This window comes from Ceratotherium simum, chromosome 24 (genome assembly GCF_057802395.1).
Source record: "Ceratotherium simum simum isolate JZ-2026a chromosome 24, ASM5780239v1, whole genome shotgun sequence".
Taxonomy (NCBI): domain Eukaryota; kingdom Metazoa; phylum Chordata; class Mammalia; order Perissodactyla; family Rhinocerotidae; genus Ceratotherium; species Ceratotherium simum.
Genome location: NC_141923.1, coordinates 19797283 through 19810594, shown reverse-complemented (window position 1 = coordinate 19810594; position 13312 = coordinate 19797283).

The window sequence follows — 13312 nt, the reverse complement described above, 5'->3', positions numbered from 1 at the left end:
AGCTGCTTCAAGGATGAAACTTTGAGAGAGCAATGTGTTGTTGAAATCATCTGGGTGGTATACATGACTGAACCTTGTTAAGACCTCTATGATTCTGGCAGGCGGGTGCGGAGATCTACTCATCTTGTGGCCACCCAAGACAAGCCTCCCATGTAAGTTCTTTTGCTTATTAAACCTGCCTTCTACCAACCTGGAGTGGTCTGCCTCTCTATTCCATCTCTCCTTGCCCTCTATGTAAGGGGGCCAGTTTCAGATTTCATGTGGGGAACTCCCAGGGTTGTGAACCAACAGTAATTAACTCCAACTTCACCTAACTGCACCTCAAGACAAAAGATTTCACCATATGTATGATCCTAAGTAGCATAGTTGCATTTTGTGACCTTTAATGGCTGTAACTGACATAAATAAAGATTTCCAAAATGAGTTCTGAACCTTTTTTTTTCCTTCTTAACGTCCTCAGAAAACAGCCTATTTTTAGTATAGGTGTTAGGTCCTACCTCTCACATGTCTTTCCTCTGTACCCCTCTTACACCAAGGTGATATCTGATTGATGGCAACAAAGGATCTTCAGTGTTACTTCATCAAACTACATTTTTTTTTCCTCAAAACTTCTAACCTATTTACAACATTGTCATTAACTTATGATTTAGGCAAAATGCGGTACTACATAGAATGCCCCTGGGCAACCCACCTTTCATCTTTGATTAGCGCGTGCCTTGTGTTCTGGTCTCCAAAGCTCTTCAGGAAACGCTGAATAATAATCTTATATACCACATTCTTCTTAATTGAAAATTTAGCTAATTAGCACATTTCCTCAACTAAAGAGCCATGAACTAGCTCTTAATCCAAGACACAGGATATCATAAAATAATAGGCTTTTGTTGTAATCAAAATATATAATTCACACCCACACCCACATCCACCATTTGTTGCTAATGCATGAGCCGATTCTCATCTAATGGAAACAGGAGATATTTGACAAACTATACTGCTTTGTCAGCCCATTCTCATTTTTGCTATGCTAAAAGATCTTAAGATATCAATCCTACCCCCTTCAATTTCAAAAGGAAACATCTACTCCCAGCTACGTGCAAAAATTTCCGAGACCAATCTTTCAGAGTGTGTTTTATTATGAGTGAGTACAAACCTCTACATTTGATTAAAATAAAAGTTGAACACACTGATATAAATTATTGCAGATCACAGAAGGGTTCATAAAAGCTAGAGAGAATCATTAGACTCTAGAAATAATTTTATAAGAGAGATGATTTTCTCCTCTGCTTTAAATGTGTCTTTTATGTACATATATGTGAGCATGAATATGACTTTAAAGTTTATTGCAGGAAACATCTATTTTTCCCAGTTCTGATTTTTTAATTCCCAATATTTTCACGTTTCCTCTTGCCTTTGTTCTGGCATTTAGCTCTCTGGAGCCATTATTCAAAGTGATACTTAATAGCCCCAATAAGAAAGCAACATCTTTCAGTAATGCACATGACTGCTTAATGATGCAAGATCATCTTAATTCCCTCTCCTTGTGTTTTATTTTCCTTTAGGGGGCAACAATTCTAAAGGCTTAACTCTGTCTCAGCTGGTGAAAGTTGAATTGCCCTGCTGAGTGCTGTGGCATTCTCTCTCCTCAGTTGGTCCAAGGAAAAAAATCCTTTCTGCTCTTTTGAGAGTGAACCATTTGAAGAGTGTTACTGGTTTGTGTCCAAAATTTTGTTGCTTGGAGAATTGAGTTAAACGCAAGGGGACAGATGGGCTGCTGTTTCCAAGACCCCTTAAAAGACATAAAATCACACCAAATGATATGTCATTTTACAGATTTCTCCCTTTAACACCATTTTCCCAAAGGCTGACCTGCTAGTTAAATCAGGAAAGAGGAAGTATGGCCGATCACTTGAACTAGAGGAAGAAGCCCAGAGAGCACCAGAATGCTGGATTCCAGTTTTATCACCAAACAATGAGTAATGGGTGCACTGCAGGCATGAGTAGCCCAGAGTCACCTCCCCTCCTCCCCACCATGGCTTTTGCTTTCCAGATAATTCCCGAGTTCCCCAGCAGTGTTTGATTCAATCCTTGTAATCACTCCACTGCTGCTGAAGCAGAGATGCTGACATGCTCATTGAGGCCAGACTCTGAAAACTCAATCCTGCCCCTTTCCCCCAGTGACGTCCAGTCACTCCAAATGCCCTATGTCCTCCCAGAATAATATACTGGACAAGGAAAAGGGACTAGCACCTAATACTCCAGCCCTCCGGTTGTTATGGGTCCCCGCCTGGTTCACAGACTCCCTCTCACCTTCTGAAGAATCCTGTTGGCTACTTAACTGATGGTCTCTAGCACCAGTGCTGGTGACTTGTTGGGCAAATGCTGCTTTAGCCAAGCTGATCTGGACAACAGGGAACTCTTCCTTCGCCATTGCCCTAAATGTGAAACAGACTCAACCTCTGAGACTAGGTTTAACCTTACCAAAGATTTTAGGGACGTGTTTCTAGATAAGATCTTTCAGATCCCAAAGGCCTAGGGGCATCTTCACCGGGTCCTTTATAGCACTAAGTACAGCCCCCTACCCCCACCTTAGTCTTCAGTGTCAGTTCTCAAGAACATGCCTATGCACAAGAGGAATTAGGTGTAGAGTGTGGTTTAAATTCCCCTACTAAAAAGGAAACGAAGTCCTACAGCTTTGCCTCAGTCACATAAGAATTTTTGTTACTAAACAGAGCCCTGATTTTTCTGAAATAGGGCATGCAGGTTAATTATGACGCATGAAGAGGAGCACTTTTCCCCTGTCACTCTGACCGCATGTGAAGGAAACTCGTTTTGAGCAGTATTCTGGGCCTCCCTGTACTCCCTCAGCACTCCCTCAATGACTGTCCACAGGTGGTGAGTCACAGAAAGAACAAAGAATGCATGGCTTGGCCTATCTTGGATAATCCAGGTGTCTGTTACGTTATTTGCAGGGCCAAGTTCAAAATGGGGCACCCTGTTCAAAGAAAAGGAAAAATGTGCCATTAACGCTACTAAAATATATTTTTTCCTTTCTTCTGTGGTCTTTCTCTCCACCATTTATCTGCTATTTGATATACATCACTTCAGGTACTGCGGTACTCACAGGGTCAGTACAGACACTCACAGCCTTCCAGGGGCCTTGCCCTGCCCTGTAATTCCATGATGCACACTGCAGCATGCTAGTTGAAGGGTGCCTCCTCCCCACAGCTTTAGGACTGATACGTTGGGTGGGAGGAGATAGCAGAGTTAATCTTCTCATCCTACACCTGCCCGCTGCCTTTCCAACCTATATCAAGGAGTGACCACCAAGTGGTTGCAACCACCACATTGGCACATGCCTGGATTAAGAGTGGTAAGAGCATTGTCTGCCACCCCCAGTCACTGGCTAAACACTCCCAGCCCTGGGCAAGTATGGCCACTGCCATGCCCCACTCTAAGATGAGACAAGGTCCCTGTGTCTCACTCAGAGCTTCCCTTCCTCCCTGTGCCTCATTCCAGGCCCCCATGGGGTAAGGTTGGGGAGGCAGAGGGAGACAGCAACTAGGCAAGGGTGAGGAGGGGGAGGTCAGGTAACCTGGGGTCAAGGGATCCAAGAGTCAAAAAATATTTCCTCAAGGAGGTGGGGCGACAGCAAGAGATGGGTGACAGCAAGGGCTACGGGTGAGCCAAGTGTATGTTCAAAGGTAAAACTATTAAGAATTTCAAGATGGTGGCCACAGATCATTAAACTCCAAGCCAGAGCCCTTCTGAGTATAGCAGCTATATGCAAATACATGAGTCACATGTCCTTGAAACGGGCCTTATTCAGGTGTTCTCTGTTCTCTTGGCCAAACTCAGCAAGGCTGACTCAGCCCGTCTGGGAGGGTAAGAGTGGGGCTGTACAGATTTGCTTTGACAGTTTGGAAATGTTAATCATGCAGAACAGTGTTTGCAAGTCTGTGTTCCCACATACCCAGCAGCTGTATAAGGAATCAAGGTGACAATTGATTTGATCTTCATCTGCCCAAATTCTCTCTTGCTCTTGTTCTAGCTCTTGCTCACTCTCTCTCAATGAATGATGAACTCCTTGGATCCTCACGAGAGCAGGACATCCACAGGGAGTGGTTGTTTTCCTCTGTTACTCCATGGTACACATTGTACCCGGAAAGCTCCCAAATGTAGGGAGACCTCCTCTGGCCCAGGGTTGCCTGTGACTGAGAAGGCCAGTTTGCCTATTCTAGGGTTCTTTTAGCTTTCACACAAAGCTGTATCCTTCATCTTAGCCTTTCTCAGTAACTGCATCATTATTTTGTTGTTGTTATTCCTTTTCCTTATTTCACAATTAATTCAAACTTGGCTAAGGAAAAGTGGAACTATTTATTGGATCCTCTTAGACACCCCAAAACACACACAAGAGTTTCCTCAATCCCTCCCTGACTTGACTTTCCTGTGACTTTTGACACTGTTGTGCATCAGGAGTTAGCTGAGGACAGATGGAGTCTTCTCCAGCACCTGGGGTTCAGAACCCTACACCGTCTTTGTTCTCCTTTTCCTTTGCTGAATACTCCCTCTCATCTTCAGTCAGAACTTTTCCTTTGCTTGTTCCATAAACAGTGTATTTCTCAGGATCCTGTCTTAAGCATTTTATCATCTGCTTCCTCTCTTTGAGAGCTTTTTCTTCTCCCATGTTTCCAAATGCCATGCATATGCTGATGGTCCTCAAATTTCCATCCCCAAATTTGACATCTCCTACAAATTCTAGAACCAGGTATCTCAGCTCTTATAAATATCTTTGTCTGGATAGGGAACAGTCTTCTAGAAATCTATGGCTTAAAGTGAACTAATCCTGTTCCCTCTCTAAATTTGCTCCTCGTTTTATACCCTCTAACATGGTGAAGAACCAATTCATCCACAAATGTTTCCAAGCCAGAAGTCCTAACATCTGAGATTCTCATGTGATAGTCCTTTCTGCTGCTAGCACATTCACCAAATAACCAACTCCTATCAGTTGTGTATTCCACACAGTTTGTTTTTATTTTTTTTCAGTATGCCCCTTTCTCTCCATTCCTCTTATCTCAAACCATCTTCATTATATGAGTGTACACTATCCAACTCCCCACGTTTAAGAGGTTATGTAGAGAAGCAAAAGTTGTCATCAGAAGGTATTAATTGATCAACCAATCACTTACAAAAATTATTTCTCCTCGTTGTTATCTGCTTAAAACTAGTGTCTTTCTCTATACTTCATATTATCTTCTGTGAAGAGTTTATCTTTCTATGTTTACAATAGCTGCAAAAATCTGGCTATACAATGCAAGTTGCACCATGTAAATTGATTACAAAATTATGTTGCTTATCTTGCAAAAGAAAAAAGATTCAATAGAGTAGATGAAAGTATTGTTGGAGAAGATCTTAAATACCAAGGCAATCACAAAGACTTGGGCATGTTGTCTATTGCACAATTGTTGGAGTGGCATTCTCCATATGATTATCATAGTTATGCATTTATTATGAAAATTTTGTCTTTAGAAAGGGTGCTTTTCATTTTTCTTTTTTTCTAATTCAACAAGTGTTTCTGAATGGCAGAGTAGTGGGGCTGCAAATCATTCACGAAGCCATCTCAAAGAAGAATTGGGCAGGCTTAAGCCACTTAGCAATTTTAGAAGATATAATTCATGAGGATAAAAATGGTGTGAATATCAAGGAATTAAGACAAATATCTTGGAAAAAATCCTCAAATATACTTACAAATTTGACCCTCTTGAAATGACTGATATTAAGGTCAAATATAAATTTCTGGATCCAAAATATTTTATTGCATAATTTTCTAAGACAAACTATACAAAACATATTAAGGTTTATAGTTTCGTTAATTATAAGAATAACCACATAGCTTGAAAATAAAACCTGAATGTGGTTTAATATAAGATAATATACCCTTATTTTCATAATGTTACTTTTATTTTTTAAGAGAAAACCACCATGAAAGCTTTTGTTTCATTACTTAGGTGACATTTGACTCACATTATTAGAGGGTTAACTTGAATCAACAATTTGCTTGGACTACTGTCATCAGCTGAGGAAGACTTACCATACTTACTAAGCTCCCTACAGTGATTTCTCTAAAAGAGAAATCTGATATGTCCCTCTGTTGCTTAAGTTCCTTCAACTTGCTCATAGATGCTTTTTGGGTAAATTCTAAGTCCCAACAAAGTTCTCCATGATCTGATCTTTTTTTTCCCCTTTCCAAATCTTATCTTCAGCCTCATCTTTTATAACCTAACCACAACCTACCTCAAAGTACCATGTCTCATACTTTAGTCCTCAGCAATAGTGATCCACTCACGGTTTCTTGGACAAACCATACTGTATCAAGAGTTGGCATTTAGCCATGTAATTTCTTTACTTTCTCTCATGCAAGAGAGAATTATTACTTATCATCCTTCAAAATCATGCTGTTAGGCTTCACTTGCTCTGAGAAGCCTTCTTTGACCCCTGCCCTCATAATCCCTTTTCCTGTAACCAATCAAGATGGAGTAGTACTCAGTGTTCAGAACAATATCTGCCTTCAGCACACTCTGTTTTCGTCAGTTACCACCTTGCATTGCAAATATCTCATTAGATCTTGTCTTCCCCACAAATCTATGAGCATCTAGAGAAAAGGGATTGTGTATCTATGCACTCGGGTGCCTATAATTACTTCAATGGACCCATAAGAAAAATAGGAATATGTGACAAAAAGTCTAGTCTTTCCTCTAAATGAGCCAGAGCTGATACAGGTCAAAGGAGGCACCCGCTGTGGACACTTACAGTGGTTTCCTTAGAAGATGTTCAGATCCTAGATGCAAGCCTTCTTGTAACGAAAGGACTGAGTGACTCAAGGGAAATGGAGATCCCTATTATGCATGGAGCTAGGAAAGCACTGCTTCTTGAAGTGGGATAAAAGCTTTATTTCCAGACTACCCACAGACCACATCCTTAACGGACCACAAAACCTCCTTGTTGCTTTTTTTTAATTCTTGCTCTCTTAAAAAATAATTGTCAACACATTTCCATGTCCAACTTTGTATTGTCTAAACAGCATAAGATCTTATAAATTTGATAATTTCAACAATGGGACAGACGAAAATCACAATGTGAATTATTTAATTTTTTAGTGCCTTCAAAGATAACTTCATGAAGATATTTTTTGCTGTCAGTTGAATTCAAGGAGAGACAATTTCTGCCTATTTTCTCCATCTGTAAAAGTTTGTTTCCTGTCTTTTATTACTTTAGTACAGTTATAGCTGAGAATTTAAAAATGTATGACCAATTATTCTCAAAAAGGAAGATAAGTGAAACAGTGTACCTAAAATTGGACACACCCTCATCTTGGGCAAGTATACTGGAAAAAAACTCATCTCAATGGCCTGGAGGCAGAGGAATAGTCTTAGGAATGGGTTAAGGTCAATCCTGACTCTGAGTCCAAGAAAACGTTCTGCAACATAAGGGAAGAGGAGAGAGTTCTAGAATTTTATGGCCTATGCTAGTCGAGAGCTCTAAAAATAGAATTGAAAGTCCATAGGGGGCTGGCCCAGTGGTGTAGCGGTTAAGTTGGCACACTCAGCCTCTGTGGCCTGGGGTTCACAGGTTTGGATCCCAGGTGTGGACTGATGCACTGCTTGTCAAGCCGTGCTGTGGTGGCATCCCAGATAAGTAGAGGAAGATGGGCATGGATGTTAGCCTAGGGCCAATCTTCCTCAGCAAAAAGAGGAGGATTGGCATCAGATGTTAGCTCAGGGCTAATCTTCCTCACAAAAAAAAAAGTTCAAAATAGGTAATTTCAACTAATTGGGTAGGCAGGTAGTCAACCATAATGTCAGTTGATATGTGGCAGGTCACAAACACTGATGGGAGCTTAGTAAAAAGTTTCCAGTCCCTGTGGAGGGCAAATATTACAAAAAAATTAGGGCTATAGCTAAGGATGAAAATGGGCATTAGACAATTCCATAGAACAATAACTCAGATCCAGAAATGAAAATGGAATTCAAGTTACTTAAAGAGGTAGGCTACTGGTTATATGATGATTATATAGAATCAAACTGAGTTAGGGTTAGAAAAAGAGCAAGAGTGATTTGCTTACATACTAGGGAAGGGATAGGTGGAGAATGGAGGGAGCTGGTTAAAAATCTTCCACCACAGGTTGGAATTTGTTCTCGATCTTAATGTCCAGCCTGAAACTTCCAGATATATGACTCGAGCCAGGAAAAAGAGGTGGAAGAGAGGTGGAAGAGAAATATAAAGGAGAAATAAAAATTTAGAGTTAAGTTGGCTATGACATCTGACATTTTCTTTAATGACAGGGACCAGGGTAGTTTAAAGGAGTGATACTAAAATCTTGAAGAACATCTTCTGAATCATCTGTAAATTATTCTAACTGAACTCAAAATAGTTTGGTCAGATTGAAATTTATTGGCTCACTATATCCATACAAAGGATGAAAACAGAATTACAGAAGATGATGGATCTAGTTGGTAATTAAGAACAAGGACAACTAATGATTTTAACACTTTGGAGGCTCTATTCTTACCTCCATCTTTGATCTGTCGTCTCCTTTGACTGTCAGCTGATATCTCTTTTAATGTAGTTAGGCCTTTACCTCATAGGGAGGAAACAGAGTCACAGCCTCTCTTGAACCTCACATCCCCATCCGTAGCTTCTGCTACCAATGAAGAACATACTCTGTCATGTTCTTATTTGAACTGTCTTGGAAAAGGCCTTGAATTGACCAAACTCTAGTCCATTGAGGATTCTTGGACTACTTTGGAGAGGGAGGGAGGGTACAGCTTGGGCTGGTTTTCTCTATGTGGACAAGTTAACTGTAGCTGAAAAGCTGAGGCCAAACGAGAAGTTGGTTCCCATTGGGTTGACAGGATTGTGTTTGAAATAGTTCTGAAGAACAGTGGTGCTGTTTTAAGGACTGAGGGTGTCAAAAAAAAAAAAAAATAAATCACTACAAGGGTTTTGTCAAAATTCGAAAACTCACCATTGGAGGTTGTAGTTTATAGAACCTTCAGGAGTCACCAGTTTATAGTTAAGATGGAGGTTGTTTTCCATGATCTTTTGACTGACAAAGCTGTCTTTACCATTGTTTCCCTTCTTTTGGTGTGACCAGTCAAGCATATACTAATTCCAGATTAACAATGATAGGTTAATTCCCAAATCAAGAGGGTAAAAATGATTAAGCTTCACAATGAAACAAGTAAGACACTTCAGAGAAGTGCTCTACATACTTGTTGTTGAGATTTGTAGAAGAAGCATCTTGATGCTTCATTTAAATGTTGCACTACCTAAGTTTCATCTTGACAGGAATCAAAATTGGATAGACGTTCAATAAAATATCACTAGAAAAAGAAAATAACTAACTAAAGGCAATAAGAAAAAATATTTTTTAAGCATTGTAGAATGTAAAATATAGCCATGGATTGGGATAAGGCACAAACTAACGGATAAAAATCCTGAAATAATTGCTAAAATTTAAGCCAAAATTGCTGGAGTAGCTTCCCTGGCCATTTCGCAGCTTAATAATAAATGAATTGAATTTCTGAATAGCTTCATGCAGAGCAATATAATAATTTCATTTTTAGTAAAAAAATCAAATTTTTGATTGAACTACTTTTACGTATTTTGGTCAGGGATATTTTTTTATCTTCCTCTCATGCGGAGTTTAATCATTCATTTTATTCCCACCATTTTACTTATGAATATTTTATATGTTTATAATGAGAAAACCTTAAAGATAAACACTGAGAGCAAAGTAAATGAAAAGAACATCTTCCTTAGCAGTAAGATATAAAACATGTTAAATAATCAGCCAGTTCTACAAAATGCTAGAAGATGCAAAATTTCTGATCTGGGTAATAAACACAAAAGTATATCAGGAGACTCAAGTTACCTGCATCAGAGTTTAGTGGGAGTACAGAACTGGAGGCCAGATTTTATGCTACAGCTCATTGTATTCAGATGTGCTCACTCAAGACTCTCCACTGTAGGTGGATTGGGTAGGGAAATTGGCTGCAGCCTGTCTATTCCATTGAAGCTGAACAATAGGTATGCAGTACCACCCATTACAAAACGAAGCAGCTGAAGGCAACACTATTCAGAACAAAAAGGGTGAGTAATGGGAGTGAAATGACACAAAGAAGAGATGCAGAAATTCTGCATCAGTGGAGTGGGCACCGCTCTAAAGTAGGTATGAGAACTTTTCCACAGTTAATGAGCTGTCAGTCATGGAGAAGAAATCTGGAAGGCTGATGAACTACATGCCCCGACGATGTGAAGAAACTTGCTACTAACCATAAAAAATAAAGATGCATCCAAGGTCAACTACATTATATTGAAGGTTTAGTGATGGCTTAATGTTAACCTACCAAGATAAAGTGGGCTATGCATTCATTCTAGGCGTCCATTAATCAGAGGGAGATGGAAGGTTGACCAAACTTGTTGTCTACAATAGACACCAACAAGTTTAGGTGGGAATGAATAACTGTATCTGAAACAAACTTCCCTGCTAGGAAAGGAACCACAGTCAATTTTATTCATTAGTCTTAACTGGTCCTTAGCACAATACCAGCATATCTTAGGGGCTTGATAAATAATGGATTCAATTAATAATTCACAAGTGAATCAATGAATGATGAGTGAATGAATATCTAGATAAATTTGGAAGCATCACAGGGAATTATGAAGCCTTAGGCAGCAATCTTGACACATAAGAGCAAGGAGATATTTCAGCTTGACTTTGGAAGAATACTGTCTATAAGAGCAGTGAACAGCTGGGTGAACAGATGTTTTTGAAGAATCAGATTTGGATTTTTAATCCAAGCATAAGTTGAGGATTGGAATAATGGGATCTTGGTAAGGCATAAAGCAAATCTCAAGAGAATGAAGTTGAGAATATTTATCCAAAATTTAACTGACTTGCTCACCAAGCTTTGCACTGAGTCCAGAGGGGAGGCCTATCCTGATAAAAGAGTAAAAACAGACATTGTAGATCATTGGCAAGCTCAGACCTCATATCTATGGTTCACTTATAACAAAGTAACATAAAAGTCTATAACTTGTAGAGATTTTTCATATTTTGGTACAAATTTAAAGTTACAGTCCTTTGAGTTGCTGAGCAGCGTTAAGTCACTTGTCTTATGAGTGAGTCTAGCTCCCTTCAGAGTCCACATCTCAATAGGGCTTCATTTCCTCACTTCCACGAAGCAGAAAACATCACATTCCCTTCCATTGTAGGCCATGGGTCCACAGACTAAGAATTAAGAATCAAAATGGCAGAAGTATCCCTTCATATCCCATGAAGTCTTAAAGGAAATTCATCATTATTTTTCTTCAGATATTTATAAGTGCCTAATATATAATCATTATTGTTGCAGGAATTATGGATGATATAAGACAATAAGGCATGATATCTTTCCGCATGGAAATTAGGCTCTAATGATGTGATATATATAGACAAAAATATATGTAATATACATTTAAAATTTAAGCACAGTTAAAGACAGATAAAGTGTTGCGGCTCTGGATTGGGAACATTATTTTCTTCTAGGGAGCCATAAGGAAGTCTGAGTAATGAAAGTAGCATTTAGTGATCTTTGAAGAATGGGTAAAATTTGATCTTACAGAAATAATAATAATGGAAGCAATTATTCATTGAGCTCTTATTACATGCCAATCACTGTTCTTCTAGACTGTGAGGTAGAGTCTTGTATTAGTTAAGCTAAGCTGTTTTTTTTTTTTTTGTGAGGAAGATCAGCCCTGAGCTAATGTCCATGCCAATCCTCCTTTTTTTGCTGAGGAAGACCGGCCCTGAGCTAACATGTATTGCCAATCTCCCTCCTTTTTTTTTTTCCCCAAAGCCCCAGTAGATAGTTTCATGTCATAGTTGCACATCCTTCTAGTTGCCGTATGTGGGACGCGGCCTCAGCATGGCCGGAGAAGCAGTGCATTGGTGCACGCCCGGGATCCAAACCCGGGCCGCCAGTAGCGGAGCGCATGTACTCAACAGCTAAGCCATGGGGCTGGTCCAAAGCTAAGCTGTTTTAATAAAGAGATTGCAAATATTCAGTTTCTTAAAGATTAAGAATTTTCTCTCTCTTTAGTATATCACGTGAGTTTCAACATCACATTCACCATTGTTTTTCAAACATAAACTTAAATCTGCAGTTCTCTGTACATGGCTCATGTACTCTGCATATGCTAGTTTCTCCATCTGGGAAACACTTTACTCATCTCTGTGCCTTGACTAGATGAGATGAGCTCCTTGATTAGGGTGACTATAGGAATGGAGAAAAGGAATAGGTACAATTTTTTTCTTTTGTAAATCCACATTTGAGGCTAAATACAATAAAGAGGATGAAGAAGAGACAGAGAAAAATAAGACCGCAATTTCTGAGATTAGAGGTATGCTGGTAAAACTAGCAAAAAATGAGTAAGAACTAAAGACCTTTTTAATATGTATTATTCATTCAGTAAATGAAAAATAAATTGTATATGAATGAACATATATGAATGGATAATTGGGGATGGCACAGAGAATAATGACAAAGATAAAACAATTTTAGGAGGATGAAAATGCTGAGTGTTAGATTGCTATGGACAGTGAAGGGCAGTATTCCCCTATTAAGAGAAGATTCTAAGTGAAAAGCTATATAAATTTTCCCAAACATTAAAGTTTCCTACTTACAATTTGCTCTTTCAGTATTGCCAGAACTTTCCCAATTTACTTCACTAAAACTAGAATCTACATGCTAAATATTCTGGTTTTTATTTTTACAATTTTGAATGAATTCATTTAGAGTAAAGCATATTTTGTCAAATAGATGAGGAATTTGTCCCCAATTAATTAGTCGAAGTGGAAACTTTAGAAGTCTGCATTAAGATAGCTTCTTAATGGCTATATAGTTTTCCAAAATAAAACATAACTGAAGCAACACACTGCAAGATTAGAACCCAATAGAGACATTTCTAAACTGCAAAATAGCTCAAGAAAGAATAAAGTAAAAGGGAAAAAAAAAAGCATACTTACACACTTCTCATTCTGTATTTTTAAGGTCAAAAGTTATTTCACACATCCTGTTATTGTTCTTTCAAGAAGCAATCAAAAAAGTAACATCAGGCTCTGAGGAAGCTGGGGGATCTAAAATCTCTCTTAACTCTGCAATTTACGGTTTTGATTGCTTTAACATTGTCTTCTTTTACAGCAATTACTGCACTGGTGGATGAGTTCCAAAAGATCATGACATAGGAGCAGCTCTTCTGCAGCTTGTCAAAAAGT